A 25,073-nucleotide genomic window follows, 5' to 3' on the forward strand; every position below is an offset into this window, starting at 1 on the left:
TTAGAAGTGCTTCTCTTAAAAGGATTCCAGAGGACACAGTCAAGTAACTTTCGTTCCGACCACATTAGTTCCCAAGCAAAATAGACGAGGTTGATCATCTGAATTTGATAAGGTAACCACGCCCCTCCAACTGACAGCTGCTGTGTGTTTGCGAGCGCCGAGCGAGCATTGATTAACAGCGTATGAAAGGAGAGATGGCGAGGTGTATTTTTGGTTGCGCTCATGGAACACTTACACTTTTCCCATTCCCTAAATTCCCTCGTTACGATCCAGATGGCTCGATTTTTTACATTTCGAGGAAGGAGGAATAATAGAGAGGTCACGGATGTGCTCGAAGCATTTCACGCGTGAATGCTTCAAAAACTGGACAGAACATGAATTGGGGTTTGTGAGATATCTGTCATTAACAGATAACGCGGTCCCGTCAGTGTACACCGTTGGTACCTCACAAAGTTTGACGGTAAGTTGAACTAGCTACAACCAAGCTCTTGATACGTTGAACATCATACAGGGCTGCCAACATAACTTTGTCATTTTATGCTTAATCAAGTAAATAAATGTTTAGTGCGCGTGATTTGGAGCGTGCGCGCCAAAAAACAACATCACCTGAATCAAGACATAATTGTCATCTCTTACTCTTTACAAAGGGTAACTTATGTTAAAAAATATAGAATAACTTATTGAAATGAATCATGTCTCATGCAATTGCTCAATATTTTTTTTTTTTTTAAATCGACATATAATTGTTTACAAGTTGTCAATTTTGATACCAACTGACAGGTTTCCCTGTATAATTACTGCCCTTCAAAGGCAAAATGCAGTAACTACGCAAATAAAGAAATGGAGAAAATGGCCTTTAAGGTTTGTATACCAGTCAGTCAAACAAGTTATGGGTAGATTATGTGTTAACGCATCTCCGAAACGGGACATAATTTAACAAAGATATATATTTTTTCACAAGACAGAACACATGTCATAAAGCCCATTACAAGTCTTAACTAAATTTTGACCAAATGTGTAGTTACTGCGCTTTGGCTTTATAGGGCAGTATAGTTTACAACATTAAAAATTGTATTGTATATCCAAATGAATCGATGTTGAATCAAGATCAGAATTAATCGTAATTCTAACTCCAAATTTAAATAAAAAGTTGGCAGTCCTGCACAATATATTTTGCCCTTGTACACTGCTCATATCATAACAGAATGTAATTCCTGTTACACAGCCCGTAACAAGAGATGTGGCCTGTCAATGTAATGCACCATCTTTGAAAAATGTGTCCGTTCAAACAGAACCCCACAAACAGAAAAGACGGAGTAAAGGTAAAGTTATAGACTACTAGCTATGTTTATCTTAATTTTATTAACTGGTAATAGTCTTCTTGTGTTGTTTCATGTGTTTGATTGTCATATGTGTGTGTTTAAAATTCTAGCTGTTCAGGTGAAGCCTTTAGGCCACTCTGTTGGTGTGAGTGTTGGTACAGGTATTGGAGCTCCGTGTCTCACTTCAACACCTATTAAAAGGCCACGCATGGAAGACACTGTGTTTGATGAGAGCTCAACATACACCTCAAATCAGTGTTCAGATGTCACCTATGAGCCTGATGTCACTCAAGAGAGCATTGAAAAGTAAGTCGAAATGTGGTTATCACTAAAACATCATACATGGTAAAAAATGTCATGGTATATACAGTATGTCAGGTTTGAGATGATCAATCAAGATGCCTTGTTAGAAAGTATGATATGACTTGCTGAGTTATGATTGTCCAGGGTGTGCCAACCATCATACAAAGCCCGGAAATACATGAAGAGAATCTGCTACAGCTGTTTAGGAAGTGTCAAGCATGCTGCCATACCGGCACAGTTGAGAAATTTGTAAATGGGACATTTGTATCCATCACACAGGTGATCATAAATGTACCATTGACAAATTGTATCAAACATAATTTTATTTATTGTATTATTGGCATATTGGATATTGTTCATATACATTTTATTGCTTCAAAATCTCATAGATCTGTTCACATTGCCTCCAAAAAAGAAAGTGGAACAGCCAGCCACACATCCAGAGTACACCAGCTGGGAATTTGCATTTGTCGGCAGCAGTAGCATTCAGTGGGGCTTCATTCATACAGATCCACAAGGTTTTATTTGTGTAAACAAAATATAAATTGGTCATTGTTAAACAATTTTTAGACTTATGTAATTTGATATCTTCCAGGTACTGTCAGCACTCTGTCTGGAATGTACAGTATATATACACGCAATTGAACTGTGTGTTTGTGTATGTACATATATATATATACACACAACTTCCTAACTACTTGCCTGATCTGGTTGTGGCCTGTTGTCGGTTTACATTTTCATTGTGATCCATGATAGCAAGTTGGGTACGTGCTGTCATCGAGGAGTAGTGGAAATGCAGGTTTTTTCTACAGTATTTCAGTAAAACTGAATGGTAAACCTCAAGACCGGCTAAAAAAAATAATCCTTAAATATAGCTGCAAGCAGCAATACAGGGGCCAAGCCCAGAAGCAGCAGCAACTCCGACAATTGAAAAAAAAAAAAAAAAAAACTGTTGGGTCAGTAGTACAAGTGAAAATAACCTCAAAATTAAGATTTTTTTAAAAATATAAATTTGCTGCATATTATATTTTTTGAATTCCTTTCTCAGACAGACACCATGTCTAGAACTGAAACAACTTTTCCACCACTTAAGGCCACAGTACCTCTTGCGGTCTGGGCATGTGCCACACAGGATTCGAACCCACGACCGCAATGGTTGGGGATTCGTGACACGTGGTTTAACAGCTTGCGCCACACAGAGGATGCAAATAATTGAGCTGCAGAGGAGAGCCTTCAGTATAAGAATAAGCACACAAAATCATGTTAACGCAATTAGCATGCTAAGCTAGCTCAATGCTAACGTCGCTAATGGTTATCCTGATAGCTGAAGAGCCGCATTCAAAAGAATGGCACCTGGTTAGCATGCTAAACAATTATTATGCTAAGCTAACTAACATAAGGCAACAAACACAGGCCAGGTCAACTTTGGAGACAAATGTCTCTCAAACGGTAGCAAATATCAAAAATCTATTCAGTCATTTCTGTGCGGCTCGGTCCAAAGATTATCTGACCAAATTTTAAACAAATTTGAGCAAGATTTGAAGGAGGAGTAGCGAAAAAATGGTTTTTCATTTGCTCCAATATGGCGGATAGTCACATTGTTGGAAAATGAAAAATGAGACATCGGTGGAATCGTTATAAGCCAAGGAACATATCTTCAATAATGCTTTTGCTTGCTTTTGCTTCAGCATTTTGCGAACATTGATTTGATAATGTTCCTCCTTTGTTATTATGGAACATTGTATAATCTTTTATCTCAACAATTTTCACAAAACATCCTCAAAATATTACAGTTAAAATGTTATATCTTAGTTTACATTTAACCTTATAGAAACCTTTTTTGAAATGAGAAAACATTCTTTAAACATCCTTTAAACATTACATTCAATGTTTTTTTTTTAAACATTAACCAAACCTCTAGGGAATTTTAGCCAAAGTTCTGAGAACGTTCCCTGTTAGCTGGGAAGACAATAATTTTTTGAACTGTTTGCTAGGCCTCCAAAAACTTTTTTGTCTGAGTTTTTGCCTCCTCCATATTGCCTCCAAAGTCCAGAAGTGTAAACAAGAAATGAGGACTGTTTGAGGGTGTCATTCTGCAATTTATATTTGTATTGTTAATTTGCTTTGTATTGTGAGGTCTTATGGTACTAGATGTTGTCATACTGTGCTGGGTAATGAAATTGTTGACCTTTTTCTGTGTTATAATCTGATATTCTGGAGTAGACTGTTTTGAGAATTATAATATAATTGTAGATGATGTTTCTGAAGTAATGTCTGAGGTAATTTCTTGTTCAAAGTATGACAGAATGGTTATGGATTGAGTGTTGAGACATTTATTTCAAGTTTGGTGCACTATTTAAAAGTACTTATTTTTTAAATAAATTTTTCCATAGTTATTGTGAATGCATCTTATATTAATTTAACATAAATTGCTGTTAAACCAGTTGTCAAATTATGTTCTTTTTGATTTAATTTGATATTAATGTGACTCTTTAATTTGATAAAGAGTGTAGGGTGTTACTCGTTTGTTCAAACAGTAATACAATTGAATCGTTAAGCCATGAATGGGTTGAAATTGTGAATAGCTAATTAGGCTTGTTTGTAGATTGAAATGGTTCTGGAAAGTTTATATTAATTGTGGTTAATGTTAGGCATATGGTGTTGGTGGTAGTTTTGTACTGAACTGGTTATGCATTCAGGTAAATTGAGATGAGATTTGAGAGGTAGCCTAGAGTTATTCTGAGGAAATGTGTAATTTCAAATATGAAAGAATGTGGTGATTGAGGTGGACTTTGAGTTTTAGCAGTGGTTTAAAGTATTTAAATCTTCTTAGTTAAAGTGCTTAGGTATGTTTTGTTAATGTGATTGCTGTTCTATGATTTCGTTTTTTTTATATTTGATTATTTGGTAAGGTATTAATGAATAATGAGGTATTACATTTGCATTGTCCTTGTTTTGTAGGGTAGGGTAGCCAAATAATTTTTTATGTGTCAAAATAATATTACAATTATAAAACGATATTGTCTGTGGATAAATTGTCTAACATTAAGTAAAGTAGGTTTTAACAATGATCAATATTTTATTTGGGGTTTGTTTATCGTTGTGAATTTTAACTAGATAGACTTGTCTGTAAGCTGTTTGTTGAAGATTTCATGTTCTGGAAAGCATTTGTTTTGAGTAAACATCTTATAAATTGTTTTAAGATGTCAGTTTACATTCAGTTTAAATCCCAAACATTTTAAACATATTTTTGCAATATATATTTGACATCTGTTTGGAAATTATTTAAAATGTTTTACATATGAGCAAAGACTACAAAAAAATATGTGTTGCAGATGTAAATGCAGACATCAAGTACATGTCACTGTGATAGATATGTGGTTTGATGGGACTTTATTAGTAGTGAAATAACATGTTAATGTTAAAATTTTTCAAAACTAAGATTGTTATCATTTTAAAAACTATATATATTTATTTATCTTATATTAAGTTTGTAATTTGATTGTAAATGATGATGGTGAATTATGAAGGTAATTGAAGTTATTGAGGTATATTAGACTAGTTTAAGTATTTAAGTACTTATTGATGCAATGTATTAATTGTTTAATTCACGAGTTCACACTTACATATAATTTTGAGTGAGTAAGATTCAATGCGTATTTGGCGTGCTGTCCGGAGGGAGGGCTCCGTGCTCGGAATTCTGCCCGAACCCAGAGTACTCCCCCCGTATGCAAGTGATTTTTTAGAAAGAGGAGTGTGCAGGACTAGGAGTGTGGAGAAGGGGTGGAGGAGGGATGCTGCAAACTGCCAATGGATCGAGGTAAGACTGCTGAGTCTATATATACCCTCTTATCATTGGTTGCTGATTGCTGATTGCCGTCCACTCGTGTTAATTATCTGAACGTGCTCCTCCCGAACTTAGTTATTAACAAAACTTCATTTCACGAGTTCACACTTACATATAATTTTGAGTGAGTAAGATTCAATGCGTATTTGGCGTGCTGTCCGGAGGGAGGGCTCCGTGCTCGGAATTCTGCCCGAACCCAGAGTACTCCCCCCAAAAGGCTAAAGAGCAGAGGACAGCCGCCGGACTAAAGACCCCCCAAAGAGTGCCAAGAAATGGCGGGCTGGCATCTCGAGAAGGGGCCTGGATGCTTGGTCAGGGAGGCCCGTGATGTTGGCTCACTGCCTGGACTGATGGCCCTTGTTGACTGCGAACAAGGTGTGGTTGTTGTATACTTGTCCAGGAGGTTTTCGCGCTGCATCCACTGTAAGACCAAATATTCGCTGAAATGAAAGAGAAAACATGAGTGCTCTACCTGGAACTTTCTCGCTCCGTCCGATGTGAGACCAATGCTCGCTGGACGGAAAGAGGAAACCTGAAAAGAGGAAAATGAGTGCTTATCCAGGAGATTTTCTCGTACTCTCGTCCACGGTGAGACCGAATGCTCACCGGATGAAAGAGAGAAAATTTAAGTGCTCTACTGGGAAAGCTCTCGCTCCGTCCGCTGTGAGACCAATGCTCGCTGGACGGAAAGAGGAAACCTGACAAGAGGGGAAAATGAGTGTTTGCCCAGGAGATTTCTCGTATTCCATCCGCTGTGAGACCAGCTGCTCGCTGGATGAAAGAGAAAATTTTAAGTGCTCTACTGGGAAAGCTCTCACTCCGTCCGCTGTGAGACTAATGCTCGCTGGACGGAAAGAGGAAACCTGACAAGAGGGGAAAATGAGTGTTTGCCCAGGAAGTTTTCTCATGTCCGTCCGCTGTGAGACCACTGCTCGCTGGATGAAAGAGAAAATTTTAAGTGCTCTACTGGGAAAGCTCTCACTCCATCCGCTGTGAGACCAATGCTCGCTGGATGGAAGAAGGAAAACTGAAAAGTGGAAAAATTGAGTGCTTGCCCAGGAGATTTTTCTCACACTGCATCCGCTGTGAGACCAACTGCTCGCTGGATGAAGGAGAAAAATGTAAGGGCTCCTCTGGGAAAGCACTCACTCTGCTCATAAAGTGATGGCGGTTTTTTGAGTGTCTAAGAAAAACGAAAAAGGGTAATTTAAACGTGGCATTGAGTGTGTGAGTGGAACTGAAGGGCTGGTAGCTTATGCGGAAAGCCGAATACATTTAATGAGAATTTCCAGTGTTATGGGGTGTCCGGAGTCGGGGGCGGGTGGGCTGGGATCTTTGGATCCCTTTAATCAGGGTTTGTGAATTGTTTAACTCCACAGAAGTAGGCCGTACGACAGTTTATGGGAAAAACTGGATTGCCGCTCAAATAACCTTTAATAGGAGATAAAAGATTTGATTGGAAAGAGAAAAATCGGGGGAAGGCAAGTTATAAGAGACGTTATATTTATCGTTTCCTTTCTTTATGTTACCTCCAAGCGGTAATATAGGATTGAAGGGTCCTGGGAGATACCGCTTGGAGGATAAATTTTGATGCGTGCGACGTTAGCTTGGAGACCAAGCTTGCTGGACAGAGGAAATAATCAATTAAGGGTTTTAGCAGGAATAATAATTCTAAATGGTGATGTACTGGAGAGAAAACATCATTGTTATAGCAGTGTAGAAAATAAGCCAGAGGAACAGAGCTCCTGCGGGAGCAGAGAAGAGGTCACTGCTTGAGCAGTGTAGAAAATTATCCAGAGAAACAGAGCATCTGTGGGAGCAGAGGAGACGTCACTGCTGTGGCGGTGTAGTAAATTAGCCAGAGAAACGGAGCTCCTGTGGGAGCAGAGTAGACATCATTGCTGTGACGGTGAAGAAAATTAGCCAGAGAAAAGAGTTTCAGATGGAGCAGAGGAGACGACACTGCTGTGGCAGTGTAGAAAGTTAGCCAGAGAAACAGGGCTCCAGTGGGAGCAGAGGGGACGTCACTGTTATAGCAGTGTAGAAAATAAGCCAGAGTAAGAGAGCTCCAGTGGGAGCAGAGTAGACATCACTGCTGGGGCCGAGTAAAAATTAGTCAGAGAAAGAGAGCTCCAGTGGGAGCAGAGTAGACATCACTGCTGTGTCAGTGTAGAAAAAATAGCCAGAGAAACAGAGCTCATATGAGAATTATTCAGAGAAACAGAGCTCCTGTAGGAGCAGATGAGACATCACTGCTGGGGCCGAGTAGAAAAATTAGCCAGAGAAACAGAGCTCCTGTGGGAGCAGATGAGACATCACTGCTGGGGCAGAGTAGAAAAATTAGCCAGAGAAACAGAGCTTCAGTGGGAGCAGATGAGACGTCACTGCTGGGGTAGAGTAGAAAAATTAGCCGAAAGAAACACGGCTCCTGTGGGAGCAGAGTAGACATCACTGCTGGGGCAGAGTAGAAAAGATTAGCCAGAGAAACAGAGCTCCTGTGGGAGCAGATGAGACATCACTGCTGGGGCAGAGTAGAAAATTAGCCGAAAAAAAAAAACGCGGCTCTTGTGGGAGCAGATGAGACATCACTGCTGGGGCAGAGTATAAAAGATTGGCCAGAGAAACGGAGCTCCTGTGGGAGCAGAGTAGACATCACTGCTGGGGCAGAGTAGAAAAGATTAGCCAGAGAAACAGAGCTCCTGTGGGAGCAGATGAGACATCACTGCTGGGGCAGAGTAGAAAATTAGCCGAAAGAAACACGGCTCTTGTGGGAGCAGATGAGACATCACTGCTGGGGCAGAGTAGAAAAGATTGGCCAGAGAAACAGAGCTCCTGTGGGGGCAGAGGAGACGTCACTGCTGGGGCGGTGGAGAAAATTAGCCAGAGAAACAGAGCTCCAGTGGGAGCAGAGGAGACGTCACTGCTGGGGCAGTATAGAAAATTAGCCGGAGAAACAGAGCTTCAGTGGGAGCAGATGAGACATCACTGCTGGGGCAGAGTAGAAAAATTAGCCGAAAGAAACACGGCTCCTGTGGGAGCAGAGTAGACATCACTGCTGGGGCAGAGTAGAAAAGATTAGCCAGAGAAACGGAGCTCCTGTGGGAGCAGAGTAGACATCACTGCTGGGGCAGAGAAGAAAAATTAGTCAGAGAAACAGAGCTCCTGTGGGAGCAGAGTAGACATCACTGCTGGGGCAGAGTAGAAAAATTAGTCAGAGAAACGGAGCTCCTGTGGGAGCAGAGTAGACATCACTGCTGGGGCAGAGTAGAAAAATTAGTCAGAGAAACAGAGCTCCTGTGGGAGCAGATGAGAAATCACTGTTGGGGCAAAGTAGAAAAATTAGTCAGAGAAACAGAGCTTCTGTGGGAGCAGATGAGACATCACTGTTGGGGCAAAGTAGAAAAATTAGTCAGAGAAACGGAGCTCCTTTGGGAGCAGAGGAGACGTCACTGCTGGGGCAGTATAGAAAATTAGCCGGAGAAACAGAGCTTCAGTGGGAGCAGAGTAGACGTCACTGCTGGGCAGTGGAGAAACGTACCTGTGCAAATGAGCTGTGGTGTGAAGCCGAGCAAAAGCGGGAAGTAGATTGGGGCCTGGCTGGCCGATTATCATCTTCTTGAGCACAAACAAAGATGCGAAAAAGAGGGGCGATTTAATCTTTGCAGGATTATGCACATCTTTATTAACGTTTCAAAATGGCTTAGGGAACTTTCACCCTGGCAGTTAAGTCCGTAACGGGGAATGGTTCGCATGAAAAATCGCTAATGTGAACGCCATTATGGGAACCGGGTGCGCACTGGGGTACCGGACCCGAGACTACCTGGAGGAGGTGGTGGTAGTACTGACTACCCAGCACGGACTCGGGTGCGCCCTTGTTCAGGAAATAAGGTATCCTGTGCATGCGTTTTAGCTTATTGTGATGTATTCAGTTAAATAAGTAAGGGATGATAGTGTTGAGGAATTACCCTGGATACGAGCGAGAGTGAGCCTGCAGTGTATTCGAGCATTGTACGTGGAATCAGAGCAACATATTTGTAAATCCACTGTATTCTTACGGGTCCGTTTGCAAGCAGCAGAAAACCACCTTATGCGACACACGTACAATAAACCTGTATTGTTCACTTAACTGCGCATAATAGAAGCAATTTTACTAAAAATAAATAAGTAAATACACAATATTTACCCACGTTCTGCTTTCCATCGAGCGCCGTGCACGTTTGCAATGACATAAGATGCACGCGAACGCACCAAGGTTCGATAGAATTAAATTGGGTGTGGAACCGGACCCACGCTGCGGGGGGCGTCGGGGACAAATGCGCTCGGACCGCTGCAAACACAGGATACAAACCATATATGGCATTTCACCGTAACAAGCCTAGTGTAAAAGCTCCGTTGTTTCTCATTTATTTATTTGTCATTTCTAAGGGTGGTTCCCTGCCGATTTGTTCGTTCTGGATTAGTAAACCAAATGGTGAAGCTGCGGGTTAGAATTGGTCTGAACTTCTGAAATCTTAAAAGAGGAGTCGATTCCTGTTAATTGAATCGATTCCTAGCTTTGGAATCGACTCTATATTCCTAACGCCTCGGATCGAGGAATCGATTCTTTTTGGGATCGAGGAATCAATTCTTTTAGAATCGATTCCCAGCCCTACTGTTTACGTGTGAGTTTTACGCCATAAAGAAGCATCGCGTTTAAGGAACGCAAATCATTGTACAGAAACTATTTATATCGATCACAATTAGTATCCGGATAGCGTAAATGCTCGACATTCAACGATTGAAGCGATGCGAAGTTCAATCAGGGACGCGAAAGTTTTCAGCTAAGCACTCACAGAGTTGACCCGGCAGATGTTTGAGAGTGTGGATCAGCCGGGACTGGATCTGCAGCGTGGCTTAACTTACTTACTGCCTGTTGCGACGGCCGACGCTGGAGGAATGTCCATTCCTTTGCGTTAAGATGGCAGCATTGCCTTGTCCATATCTCTATGGCAGGAATTATTGAATGGTCCGGTTTAAAGATACCGAGGAAGTAGATTGCGGATGTTTCGCCCGGGGTGGCGATGACCCGTTTGTTTGGCCTGACGCCCATGGGATGATACCGGGTTGCGGAAAAGATTCCTAATTCTGGACGAAAGATTCTCTATCGAAAACAGGAAGATTCGGACATGGCCAAATGCTGCAAACTGCCAATGGATCGAGGTAAGACTGCTGAGTCTATATATACCCTCTTATCATTGGTTGCTGATTGCTGATTGCCGTCCACTCGTGTTAATTATCTGAACGTGCTCCTCCCGAACTTAGTTATTAACAAAACTTCATTTAATGTTTGTAGGTGTGTCAATGGATGTAACGGTGACCAGCTGGAGTGCCCTATTTATCCACCAGAGGGCACTCCAGATAAGACTAGGTTTCACACAAACTCCATTTCCCATAAGCCCCGTACCTAGCACTGATTACCGGCACAGGTGTTCCTCATTTCAACGCTCCTTATAGACGAATCCGGCGAAACTACCGGAGGTGTGCGGGCGCCATTACTGAGCTGTTTGCTGGGTAGCGTTGCGCCATTGCCTCCTATTGTTTTAGTTGCAACTTGCGTCCACTGGAATAAACAGCTCGCGATTTACGACTGTCACTAACGTTACAACGTTAGCCCTTGTATAATGTCGAGTGGGTAAACAGTTTCCGTTATAAATTGTTTCAATGGTGGCAGTAAAATTTCAATTTTGAAGAGAAAACATTGTGAATACCCCGGGTCGACTGCCTCTGTCTGGTGCCGTACGGTTTACACAGATTTCCTGGGCGAGTACAAGACGCGGACATTCGCGTATAATAACAATTAGTTAATGTCATAAGTAAAAAAATATAATAAATGTGTGATATAGTGATCAGCAAAATCTCCTCTCTTGTTATTTTTTCTATTCAATATGGTCATTAAATGGCTTTCCTGAGCTGAATGTAACGTTATGTGACATAATTGTTCTCCTGCTGTTATATATTGACCTCTTTCCATGGTTTAAAAACAGTAGTTGGTCGATATTATGTATACTTTCTAGCTGTAACGTTACCTTACCCATGCCCGTTGCAATGTAAAAATGAGATAAATAATGCACACAAATGAAAAACATGAAATTGTTTATTTGATTTCATTTATTTATTTATTTATTGTTGCTCTTTTTTTAGTTTCCTCGGTAGCAAACGTTAGCCTAGCTTGCTTGCCAAGCTATTTTCATAAATAATCTGTAAGATCGTTTGTACCTTCATCTGTGACTGGAGGCCAATGTCTAACATCATCAACCCAACAAGTCTGCCTGGCTGTAGCTGTCATCGAGGGTGCGTTATCACCTTATCTCCGAGGTTTGTTTACATACCGGTGCATATGTCTATGCCGGTGTAACAGCTCAGTAATGGCGTCGCCACAAGATGGCAGCCTACACAAGAACGCTCGTCGGATTCGTCTATAAACAGCCCTCAGACTCTCTATCAGTGCGAAGTCTTGTTTTGCCCTGGCAACATTTCTGAGCGTTTCTACACTGATATTCTGGATTGCCCGTGTATTGACCTGTGACTGTTTTAGGACTCTGATTCTCTGTTTGCTGCCTGCCCCGACCCTTGCCTGTCTCTTCTGGATTACGATTGTTGCCGCCTGTCCTGACCTCTGCCTGGTATTGTTTATGCTCTGGATTGCCTGCTCTATATTGAATGCTGATCGTTGACTTCTGCCTGTCTGACTATTCTTAATAAATATATACTACACATGGATCTGCACGTCTCTGACCCTTCGTGACAGAAGACTTCGCCAACACAAGATCCAGCAGCCATCATCGTCATGAATCCAGCAGTCAAGCTTATGCGTCTCCGTCAAGGAGATCATTCCATTGAGAATTATGTTGCTGACTTTTTAGAGCTGGCTCACCTGACCTGCCTAGATGAGGTATGCTTAATGACCTTTTTTCGTGGAGGACTATCTGAACCGCTCAGTTCGTTCATGCCCTTGCATGATCCTCACGGGACGTTAGAGCAATACATTGACCTGGCTCTTCTGTTGAGCGGATCATCATTTACTATGGGCTTTGAGGAGAAGGCCGAGGGGGCGTTCCCAGAGACCGTCCAGCCAGAGACCGTCCAGCCAGAGAGCGTCCAGCCAGAGACCGTCCAGCCCGAGACCGTCAGCCCTGCCGAGCCTGCACTTCACTCAAGCCTCGCGAGTGATGAATCTCCAGTTCAAGTGAGTGATTATGAGTATCCAGTTCAAGTGAGTCATGATAAGTCTTCAGTTCATGTGATTGAGTCTTCAGTTCAAGTGAAACGCCGCCGCAGGAGGAGAAGGAGGGCTCGTTCAGTTCGCCAGGCTTCGGTGAGCATACCAGGACTCCTCGCCCTGCTGGCCCCGCCTCTGCGCCTCGCCCTGCCGGCCCCGCCTCTGCGCCTCGCCCTGCCGGCCCCGCCTCTGCGCCTCGCCCTGCCGGCCCCGCCTCTGCGCCTCGCCCTGCCGGCCCCGCCTCTGCGCCTCACCCTGCTGGCCCCGCCTCTGCGCCTCGCCCTGCCGGCCCCGCCTCTGCGCCTCGCCTTTCCTGCAGCCTTCAAGCCCCGGTGGATTCCCATGGATTTCCCCAAGTATTTTTTTGGGGGGGGGCAGTGGGTACCTTGTGAGGCCCATGGAGGCGATACAGACATGGCCTTCATCTCATCCTGCTCCGCCGTGGCCTCCCGAGGGGTCCTCACCGCCGTGGGCAGCTGAGGGGTCGTCACCGCCATGGTCTCCTGAAATGTCCTCACCGCCGTGGGCAGCCGAGGGGTCGTCACCGCCGTGGTCTCTTGAAAGGTCTTCACCGCCGTGGTCTCTTGAAAGGTCTTCACCGCCGTGGCCGCCTGAGGGGTCTTCACCGCCGTGGTCGCCTGAGGGGTCTTCACCGCCGTGGCTGCCTGAGGGACTTTCACCGCCGTGGACGCCCGAGGATCCCACAGCTCCGCCCTGGTCACGTCCACAGCCTGCTCTGCCCTGGCCATGCCCACAGTTTGCTTCGCCTTGGACGCCCGAGGGTCCGACAGCCCCGCCCTGGTCTTCGACTGCTCCGACCTGGTCGCCTCCACAGCCAGCTCCGCCACAGTCTCCAGGTCCTCTTCCGCTCCACGGGCCTGGTCCTCCACCTCTCTCCTGGACATAGTGAGGAGCGTCTGGAATCCGCTCCTTAAAGGGGGGGTTATGTAACGGTGACCAGCTGGAGTGCCCTATTTATCCACCAGAGGGCACTCCAGATAAGACTAGGTTTCACACAAACTCCATTTCCCATAAGCCCCGTACCTAGCACTGATTACCGGCACAGGTGTTCCTCATTTCAACGCTCCATATAAACAGCCCTCAGACTCTCTATCAGTGCGAAGTCTTGTTTTGCCCTGGCAACATTTCTGAGCGTTTCTACACTGATATTCTGGATTGCCCGTGTATTGACCTGTGACTGTTTTAGGACTCTGATTCTCTGTTTGCTGCCTGCCCCGACCCTTGCCTGTCTCTTCTGGATTACGATTGTTGCCGCCTGTCCTGACCTCTGCCTGGTATTGTTTATGCTCTGGATTGCCTGCTCTATATTGAATGCTGATCGTTGACTTCTGCCTGTCTGACTATTCTTAATAAATATATACTGCACATGGATCTGCACGTCTCTGACCCTTCGTGACAATGGAAGAGCCCAAAATAACCTGTTCTGAAGTTGAGGGTTTTTTACATAATGTATCCCCACATATTCAGACTGGTTCAAGTGGTGCAAAATATTTTACAGCAATGGTGCAGGAAGCTACAAGAAATTCCAAAGTGGTAGTCTTTGATGGACTAAGACACAATGAGTTCCAATGTGCAGAGAAGGACAAGTAAGTGACTAAGTGACTAATATTTTATGTTTAATTGTAAAATGAGACATTTTAGTCTCAATGTAGTATTTGGTTTTTAATGTTATGGGTATGTAAAATGTTATAAAAATAAGGGCTAAATGATTAACTGAAACTGAATTGTGATTTGAAATGTGATTAGGTATTTGCAAAAGGTGGATGTGGATGTGATATGAAAAATATGTACAGTCTGTCATAGAGCAAAAGTATGAATGTAGTATTTGTTTTTTTAGTTTTTTAATCATGTCTATATAGGGCTAATGATCTATTGAATGGAAAGGTACACTGTATCAGCTACCAGAAATTGTCAAATGGTGGATTGTAGAGTGTTTATGGTTGACCCTTGGTGAGAGTATAGCTCCCCTTTTTTTTTTTTTTGTAAAATATAAAACATACTATAGTTATACAGTACATGAACTCTCCTGAGGTTCTGCCATATGTTAATGTAAAGACTAGTCGGCTGATAAAATTCTGATGTTACTTTTTAGTGTGTAATTTTCAACTGAAATATTTATGAAATATTTCTGAATTTATAAATAAAATGGTTCATAAAATTTAAGCATTTTGTTATACCTACTAAAACACATGTTTGAGCAACTTGCACTGACATATCTTATGCTAGTGCAATTATTTTGTCAAAAGAAAACATTACTTGTGTGCATGTTCAAAGACATTTTTATAAAAGGTTCTTAAATATCCTATTTTAATTAAGGCTTTGTACTGGCTTTAGGTAAACTTTGTTTGTGAAACTGGGCTTGTGTTGTATTCTAATCATGTTGATTTTATTATTTTAAATCATGTACTGTATATGTTTATACATTTTGTGAGGGTTTTTTGTGAATTATGTATTATATACATGCATTGTATGTCTTAGTATAACTAATGTTTCTTTTTGGCCTTTGTAGAGGTCCAGTTAAGATGAGTGGAGTGTCTTTTTCAAAATCACGCCAGGCAAAGGACAAATATGATGTGTTGTTCAATACACGGTCCAAATTGTCTATTTTCCAAAAACTTGCTTTTGATGACAAACTGCTTGAGCAGGATGTCATCAAATCTTTAGATGAAATTCATCAGGATGTCAGGGAATATCAGAGGGTAAGTGTAATAATTTTGTTAAAGTTATTTTATTAATTTTTGTGCAGTGTAGGTTTCTGAAAGATGTTAAAGAAATTTGTAGTTGAGTAGTAGTTGATAACTTTTAAGAGAGGTCGCATATTAGTGTTTGAGGTTATATATAATAATAATAATATATATATATATATATACAGTATATATATATATATAATAACTTGGTCAAGGTAAAAACAGAAGGCAACAATAATATTTTTATGAAATTAACTGTGAAGGGTAAGTGTTTTTTATTAAATATGAATATTTTGTTTGAATATTTTTATCACCTTTATAAAATTAGGAATGACATGTTTTATTGTTATAAGGAGTTCTAAAGAACAACGACTTAAATTAATGTGAGTGGTTACTGTTGTGCACCCTATAAAATTGCACTCTTAGAGAACTTTGTACTTTCTGAATATTTCATATATGCTAAGGTTGTGTTTGTATATTTATTAATGAATTTGAATAATGTATAGCTTGTGTTCTTATTGTAAGGTTTCTGTGTCGGTGAAGATCCTGGATATGATTTTCCAGAAGGAAACCATGACCAGGAGCCGATGCAGAATGAGGCAAAGAAGTTACATGGTGGCTGATAAAACCAGGACAATGGTTTTGACTGTTTGGGGTGAAAAGATGTGGAAATTGGGAAGTGGTACAGGTTTCAGAATGTCTCTGTGAGGTTGTTTAATCAGAGACCTTGTCTGAGCACAACCATGCAGAGTGTAGTTTCACTTATTGATGACTGTGGTGTTTGTGCACAGGGGGCAATGGAAGACAGGGAAATTATTGTTGGGGAGATTATTGACTGTGACGTAAGGGTGGAGTTTCTGTATCCACAGAATCACACTTTGCAGTGTGTGAACCATGAAACTCTGATGACACGGTGTGTGCTGTGTATGGCATACTGTAAAACTTCAAAAGTAATATCAGTGTTTCGAGGACACATTACAATAGATGCAGGTTCAGGAAACCAGAAAATGCATCTAGAACATGATGTGTTTTGCAAGTTGCTTAGTTTGCAGACAGGTGTTAGATATGAGTCTGATGAGTTGGCGTCAAAGATTTTGAGTCAGGAAAGGCTAAGGGTTGAAATGTGTCAAGGAATGATTTGCAGACAATGAAGAAAACAGGTCTGAAGATTGCATCACAGCAAGTTGTAGCACAGCATGTCTGAGCACAACATCTGCCAACACAACCAGCACAACAGCTGCCAGCACAATAGTTGTGCAGTTAGATGTGCATGAGAACAAAGATGGCAGTTGCAGTACTGATACTGTAAATAGTGTTCACGATGAGGAGGTTGTAGAGTTTCATAACATTTTTGAAAATGTGAATATGGAGTTTGAGGAAGTATAATTTAGTATAATATAATTTAATATTCATTTTTTTTTTTTTTGGGTATGTAACATGGGGTAAACTTCAGTTTATTTTAGTAATACTGATATAGATCTTTCTCATAGATGATGTACATTTTGAAGGGACTTTTTTATGTTTTTGATAATATATCCAATTGTTTATATATAAACAGATGTTTTTTGATGTGAAAAATAGTGAATTTATGTTTGTGTAAAAGCACAATATAGTATATAAGGTTGGGTTTTGCTTCAAAGATTTTATTTAACATATGTATTGTGCACTTAAGATTACTTTTTGTTCAAGCAAAGTTTCAATAAATAAATTTCAAAATTATATTGACCTTTTTGTTTATTTTTTCAAGCATTTGATTTAGGATGGCCATAGCATCTTTAATTTAATGATTTCAATAAACTTTTCAGGTGAAAAAGACATTCTTAAAAATTACTTGAAATTTAAATATTATGTTTATATAGTACATTTGTATTTAGAACATGCTTATTTTAAATGCATTAAAAATATATTGAATTGTATTTTAATATATTTCTAAAAAGTGTATTAGAAATACAATCGGATATATGCTTATTTACACTTAAGAAATATTCTAAAAACAAGCCTACTTCAATATATTTAAAAAAGTATACTAGAAATACTTTGGTAATAAATAAGCTTTGTTACACTTAAGAAATATGCTAAAGTCAAGTCAGCTTCATTTATACAGCGTTTTTAACAATATATAGATTGTTTCAAAGCAGCTTTACAATGATGATGGGAAATTAAAGTAACATAGATTTTTTTGGCTATACAGCAACTCTAGAATTTAATTTTGATTTATTCAATTCCATTGCAAACATCATTAGTTATTAATTTAGGGGCTGCTAACAGGGTTAGTTCACCCAAAAATGAAAATTAAGTCATTAATTACTCACCCCCAGGCTGTACCAACCCTGTAAGACCTTCGTTCATCTTTGGAACACAAATGAAGATATTTTTGATTAAATTTGAGAGCTGGAACACTCCTCCATACACTGCCTAAGGGATTGACTCTTGATTGCCCAGAAAGTCAATGAAGAAAATGTTTAAATATTCCATGTGCCTAAAATGGCTCAACTATAAGTTTATCAAGCGACGAGAATACTTTTTGTGCGAACGACTCATTACATTGTGCCACTTGGCAGACATGCATCTACACAGCTGCCAAAATTCAATAGTTTGAAGTGAGACTCAGGTAAAAATAAAGAATTTTGAAGAAAATTGAGAATATTGCATTTAAAAAGCTCTCACATAGATAATAAAGCAATTGAAAAGACAACTTAATACATAATTTTAAAGTTGACTCACACCGGACTCAAACCCACTATCTATAGGTCAGGTGCATGTCACTCATCACATTGCACCACTTTGCAGATATGCATGTACACAGCTGCCAAAATTCAGTAGTTTGAAGCGAGACTGCAGGTAAAAATGAAGAATTTTGAGGAAATTACAGAGCATATTGTATTTAAAAAGCTCTCACATGGATAATAAAGGAATTGAAATGACAAATTTACGCATGATTTTAAAGTTGACCTACACAAGACTCAAACCCACTATCTATAGATCAGGTGCCTGTCACTCATCACGTTGCGCCACTTGGCCACCATGCATCTACACAGCTGGCAAAATTCAACAGTTTAAAGAGAGAATCAGGTCAAAATGAAGTATTTTGAAGAGAATGCAGAGCATATTATATTTAAAAAGTTTGATTAAATCATCCAAAATTGATCAGCTTACTACTCATTACCATTACATGTGAGCAAATTTTCCTATTTGTGGTTCATATGGCTGCCACTGACAACCATTCTGGGTGAAGAAGAACAATTAATTTTCCATATAAGAATTGCATGTTGTATGTGACAGCTTCAGATGAGATCATTGTTAGACACAATGCCTGGAACAGACGCAACTTCTGCATCTTTTCCTGCCACAGTACTTCATGCAGTCTAGGCACGTGTCACACTGAGTGGCGAACCCACAACGCTAAGCATCGGGATGCGTAGTGTAACACGTTGAGCTAATCACTCATGCCTGTTGAGGAGAGGTTTCAGTATGAGAATAAGTTCTCAAAAAAGTTCAATGACATGTTATCCAGATTACCATGCTAAGCTAGCTCAATGCTAATGTATCTTATGACTTGGTACATCCAATCCTGGCAAAATACATATCCTCGGATTCGTCAGGATGCAGGGAATTGATAGATACCAATTTTATGATTTTGTGACAAACTGTTCACAAGTTACAGCTTCTGATCCAACTCTGGGTCAACCTTGTTCATTTTGCGACACCATAACTTTTGAAGAAAGATGAATATAAAAAAATCGTGAACAGTACTTTTATGCGGACTGATCAAACTCAGTCCGAAGATCATTTGAGTGCATGTTTGGACAAAATTGGACAAAATTTGAAGGAGGAGTAGCAAAAAAACTGTTTCACATTCGCTCCAATATGGCGGCTAGTCACATTGTTCAAAAGTAACATATGACATATCGTTGAAATTGGTGTAACCCAAGGAATATTTTGACATATAGAAATCAAATTTCAAGCAATGTTAGCAAAAGTTATAAGTGTTTTTTCAAAAAACAATGATATATCTGGAACAATAGGTGGCGCTGTGACCAAACTTCTCAGGTACTTCTGGGCCATGCTAATGGTAATCCATACCAAATTTGGTGAAGAAATTTCAAATAGTTTAAAAGATATTGCAAATTATGACAAAATTCTAAATGGCCACAGGGTTCATCCCATAATGGAAAAATCGATATCCACAGATATGGCATGACGCAAGGAATCCATAGATACCACAATTATGATTTTCTGACAAAGTGTTCAAAAGTTATTGGCCAAAATATCAATTTGGCATATCTCACGACCCGTAGGTGGCGCTGTTCCCAACTTTGGCATGGAACCTCAGAACATGGTTCTGATGAAGAGCACCAATTTTCGTTTTGATTGATCAAACTTTGGCCGAGATACAGCCTCTTAGACAATTTTGGGTGGACCTCGTTAAGTTTGCGACACCATAACTTTTTAACAAAGATGAAGAAAAAAAAAATCTGAGACAGTACTTTTATGCGGCCCAGTCCGAAGATTATTTGAGTACATGTTTGGAGAAAATTGGACAAAATTTGAAGGAGGAGTAGCGAAAAAACTGAGAATTGCAGAGCAGTGCAGAGCTGCAAGAACAAAAACAACACAAATTGAATACACATGTAAATGAAGCAGAGGTGAGTATTTAAGCACTGACAGCAGTGCAGAGCAGGAAGGAATTTAAATGAAAACGTATTACACAATTTTAAAGTGTGAGAATGAGTTCACAAAAAGTTCCATGATATGTTATCCAGATTTGCTAAGCTAGCGCAATGCTAATATATCTTATGGTTAGCCTGACATGTAAAAAAACACAATTTATTGTTCAACTATAATGTTCTGCTGTAATGTCACTGTGATTTTCTGGAAAAAAAAAACTGCTCAAATGTAGCTCAAAACTAATGTAGTTATTTAAATATCTCATGACCTGTAGGTGGTGTTATTCCTTAATTTAGAATGGTTCCTCATATCATGTTGCAATGAAGGGCAAGGGTTAGTGTCTGAAGGAATTTTGGGTTGACCTTGTTAAAGTTGTGACATCATAATTATTGAATGAAGATAAACAGAAATATATGTTTCTGTGTGGCTCAGATGGAAGATCATATGCTCTATTTTTTGTACGAATTTATCTAACGTTGAATGAGAAGTAGCAAAGAACTGAAAACTGTACTTTTTCAAAATGTGCAGTAATGTAAAGGCCAAGTCTTAATGCTTTTTACTGTTTGCAATCACCTTAATGAGAGGAATACTTTTTGCAGTGTGGTCATGTGCTACATGGGATTTGAATCCATGATCAGAAGGGAATGTGAAAGCAGCACGGATTAATCCGGGCGCGCACTTTATCAGGAAGTAAAGTATCCTGCACATGTGTTTTAGCTTATTGTGATGTATTCAGTTAAATAAAACACTTGTAAGGGATGATAGTGTTGATGATTTACCTTGGGTACGAGCGAGAGTGAGCCTGCAGTGTATTCGTGCATTGTGTGTGAAATCAGGGCACCACATTTGGAAATCCACTGTCTCCTCAAAAGAGTCCGTTTGCAAGCAGCAGAAGTCCACCTTATGTGACACACGCACAGTAAACATGTATTGTTCACTCAACTGCACACAATACGCCTTATTCACGGCAGCGCCATCTTTGATTTTTAATGAGAATGAAAGCGAGGCTGTGAGGGATAGACTTGCATCTCTTCAATGGGCTGTATTGTTATTTAATGTGTTTTCGGATTGTTCTGCTCATGAAACACAGGAAAAATATCTTTCTAAGAAATTTCAGTTGACAAAAAACTCCCGACAATGTAAGCTGTGGAAAATTGTAAGTAATCTAGGAGCTTTATTCAGCTTTTTAAAGCGGATGCCATTGGAAACACGGTAAGTCTATCCCTCACAGCCTCACTATCACACCTGTCATGGCGCTGCTCTGAATAAGGTCTATAGCAGCGAATTATTAAAAAAACACACTTCTGCTTATTTACCCATGTTCTGTTTTCTAAGCCCCCTAAAAGTCTCTTGTTGGACTGATTAATCAAGCTCTCCATTAAAGAAACAATACAAACCCTACAATTTAATATAATATCACGTATTATAAAGATCCCTCATATTTAATGATGTTTTATGATTTGTAAATTGCAATAAACGGATTACAGCTTCAATGAAACATTATCAGTTGTTAGTAAAAGGTGTTAGTAAAAGTTCTGACCAGCAGGAGTCGCCAGAGTGGCGCTGAGAATCAGTGAATCAATGAATCAGTTCATGGAGCAAATGAGTCAATACATCAGAACAAAAGATTAATCTTATTGCCAGAGCACAGAGTCATGTGAGACAATATTTAATAATATATAAAGTGGTGTAATATTCCTTTTTACTCATGTCCTCTGTGATTCTGGTTATTGGATCAGAGGTTGCTCATCTCACGCAAACCACGTGACAGAACCCGTCATCACTTCACTAAACCAGCCAGAGGTAACAGTGAGTAGTGTTTTTACTGGTTATTAGATCAGATAAACTGTTATGATCACTGGCTTGACGCCCAGTCAATCATCACTTCATAATAACCAGAACTACCAGTTAATGAAAGTACATTGATTTGATCCTATTGAAGCTACAGGCTTTCTCTGCGCTGGTGACAAACTAAAGTCTGCTTTTCTTTAACATTTGATGCTTAAATGTTAAAGGTGCCCCAGAATGTTTTTTAAAATCATTTTATAATATTTCCTGCAATGTTATGTTTTTTAGATCAAAAATAGTCATAATTTAGAAATAAAAGGCATTTTTCCTAGCCTGATTTTAGCCTCTGCTTTGAACGCTCTGTTTGAAGGGGCGTGTCTGCTGTAATCCGGCCTCTGCTGTGATTGGCTGACACGCTTGCATATGAAATAGCTATGTATATGTATTTTGAATGACGTCTCTCACTTTAAATTCATTAACCCCATTTTTTTCATTGATATTGTCCTTGAGAAGCCTGTAGGCTAAATAATATCTGGCAAATATAATGTTATAACGGTCATCGTTATAATGATAACAGGATATCTGTCACCATCTTTGGACTGTCTGTGTGTTTTGATTTGCCACGTGTGCCCCTCGTCTGAGTTCTCCGCCCTTATCTGTTGCCATGGACACTCATAACCTCCCGCGTATTTAAGTTCCTGCCTGTCTTCACTTCTTTGTCCGCTATTGTTTGTGTTCAACACGCTGTCGCACCTGTTACCTGTTCCTGAGTTTCGCTAGATTAAAGAAAATATTTTTCTACCTGCTTCGCCGTCATCCTGACAATATCATGGTCATTGGTATATACACTACCGGTCAAAAGTTTTAGATCAGTAAGATTTTTTTATGTTTTTAAATGAAGTCTCTTCTGCTCACCAAGGCTGCTTTATTTGATGAAGAAAAGAAATGACAAACAGTAATATTGTGAAATATTATGACAATTTAAAATGACTGTTTTCTATTTTAATATATTTTAAAATGTATTTTGAAAGCTGAATTTTCAACATCATTACTGTTGCTGATTACCTTCAGAAATCATTCTAATATGCTGATTTTATGCTCAAAAAACATAAATTATTATTTTCAATGTTGAAAACAGTTGTGTACCATTTTTTCCCCCAAAATCTATGATGAATAGAAAGTTAAAAAGGACAGCATTTATTTAAAATATAATCTTTTCTAACATAATAAATGTCTTTACTGTAACTTTTGATCAATTTAACTCATCCTTGATGAATAAAAATATTTTCTAATTTCTGTATTTATTTTTCTCTAGGTGTGTTTTTAATTATGTTGGCCCATGAGACAGACACCATACTGTCCAACAATAAGTTAATCATTTATTTATATGTATTTTTTTTTACTGATAAATACTGAAATTCTTTTTACTTTTAAATGCTGAATTCAGGGGGTCGACAACTTTAGGCACGCAAGTTATTTTTCACAGATATCTGTCCAGTTTACTCATGGCTCATACTCTTAGCATTTAAATGTTTGAATGTATATCCGCAATACATTATCAGGGGGTAAAGATATCATTGGAGTTTTTAAAGTTACTATGCTCTTGTCACCAGATGAGATATCATTTGACCCTGTGATTCTTCAGGACGATGCCATCCACACTCAGTACATGACGAAGGTAAGTTTCACAATAGCTGCCACTACCACAAACCAAGAGACCAAACACAACAGGCCTTCATCCATATGAACTCACCCATACGTAGGGATATGCAAGGTTCAAAATAAACACTGTGGTGCAGTATGAACGAGTAGAGGCTTTCAAAAGAAAACTACACAAGTGGAAAACCCGTGTCTCCTCTGGAATCAGTGACATGTTCGAGCACACCCATGCATTTATTGCAGAAAAACATTTTAATTTTAAAACCATTAAACATCAAATAACAGTGCATCTCTCAAAGGTCCTGGAGAAATTTGATCCTTATTTCCCCGCTCTAACTGAGAAACAAGCAGCTGATTTTCTGTGGATCAGAAACCCCTTCACTGAGAAAATTGAAGCAAAGCTTCCAGCTACTCTGCCATCAAGACTTCTGGAAGAGCTTATAGAAATATCCTCTGATGCCAGCCTGAGAGCCCGTTTCAGTGAGGTCCCATTGCAATCATTCTGGTCTAAAATTGCAGAAGAACACCCAGTCTGTCACACAGCTGCAATGAAGGTGTTGATTCCCTTCAGCACCACCTACCTTTGTGAAGCTGGTTTTTCAACCATGACAGCCCTTAAAACCAAACACAGGGCCAGACTGACCCTTGAGGATGATATGCGTCTTGCTTTGTCAAAGATCTCTCCACGTATTGACCAAATTATTACTCACACTGATTGACAAAGCTTCACAAATAACATGCAGTAAACATACAAGTATTGTGGTCCCAGACAGCATTCATTTTGTAATAGCCTATATTCATTTTTTTTTCTATTTCAAATAGGGCCAATTTATAGGCTATAGGAGTAAATAAATAATTGAAAATGGCCTACTGATGTTTTTGTTATTGTAGTTACAATAGTATGTCTTTAATTGTTCCATAAATATATATGGTTACAGTAATAAACATACCGTTTGTTTGAAAACAAAACAAAAAATCGTCATCCTTACTGCAAGCTTACAAGAGCGATAATGAGATCAAATGTGAAGGGGGGCCCTAAAATGTTTTCTTGGGGAAAAGGGGGTCTCAGACAAAATAAGGTTGGGAACAACTGCTTTAAAGGACATTAAGGTTCATGACTTGTAATGTAAATAAACAATGACAAAAAAAGGTTGAACTGCAATATCTGCAAAAGTAATTTATGTTTGACAGTCACATAACAGTTTGACAGTTTTGCCAACTACCAACATACATAGCTTTTACTTTACATTATTTCTGCATTCTATGATACTTGAATGTGGAGGACCCTTTTTGTCTAATTACCTAGTAAAGATTTATTTCTTATAACTTTTTACAAAATGGCCATATTATAACTGTTTTTTTAATTCTCAATTCATGATATACCTTTATAAAAACAAATGTATTATTGTAAATGAGTTTTAACAAATAATAAGTGAATTTTTAACCATTACATATTTTCATTATTTTATGTGTCCATAATACCCCAGGAGTCCATAATGTCACACTTTAGTCTGGTCTCT

At 39.6% G+C, this 25,073-nt stretch overlaps 2 long non-coding RNA genes across 2 annotated transcripts; one reads left to right on the forward strand and one right to left on the reverse strand.

Moving 5' to 3' along the window:
- Positions 1 to 1,233: 1,233 nt before the first annotated feature.
- On the forward strand, positions 1,234 to 10,953 carry LOC148997317 (uncharacterized). Its single transcript, XR_016146107.1, has 3 exons — positions 1,234 to 1,322; positions 1,433 to 1,628; positions 10,805 to 10,953. It is a non-coding gene; the product is annotated as an uncharacterized LOC148997317 (long non-coding RNA).
- On the reverse strand, positions 5,604 to 10,002 carry LOC148997318 (uncharacterized). Its single transcript, XR_016146105.1, has 2 exons — positions 9,656 to 10,002; positions 5,604 to 5,912 (listed from the first exon to the last, which is right to left on the reverse strand). It is a non-coding gene; the product is annotated as an uncharacterized LOC148997318 (long non-coding RNA).
- Positions 10,954 to 25,073: the final 14,120 nt, after the last annotated feature.

This window comes from Pimephales promelas, chromosome 2 (genome assembly GCF_988280905.1).
Source record: "Pimephales promelas chromosome 2, fPimPro1.hap1.1, whole genome shotgun sequence".
In the NCBI taxonomy this organism is placed as follows: domain Eukaryota; kingdom Metazoa; phylum Chordata; class Actinopteri; order Cypriniformes; family Leuciscidae; genus Pimephales; species Pimephales promelas.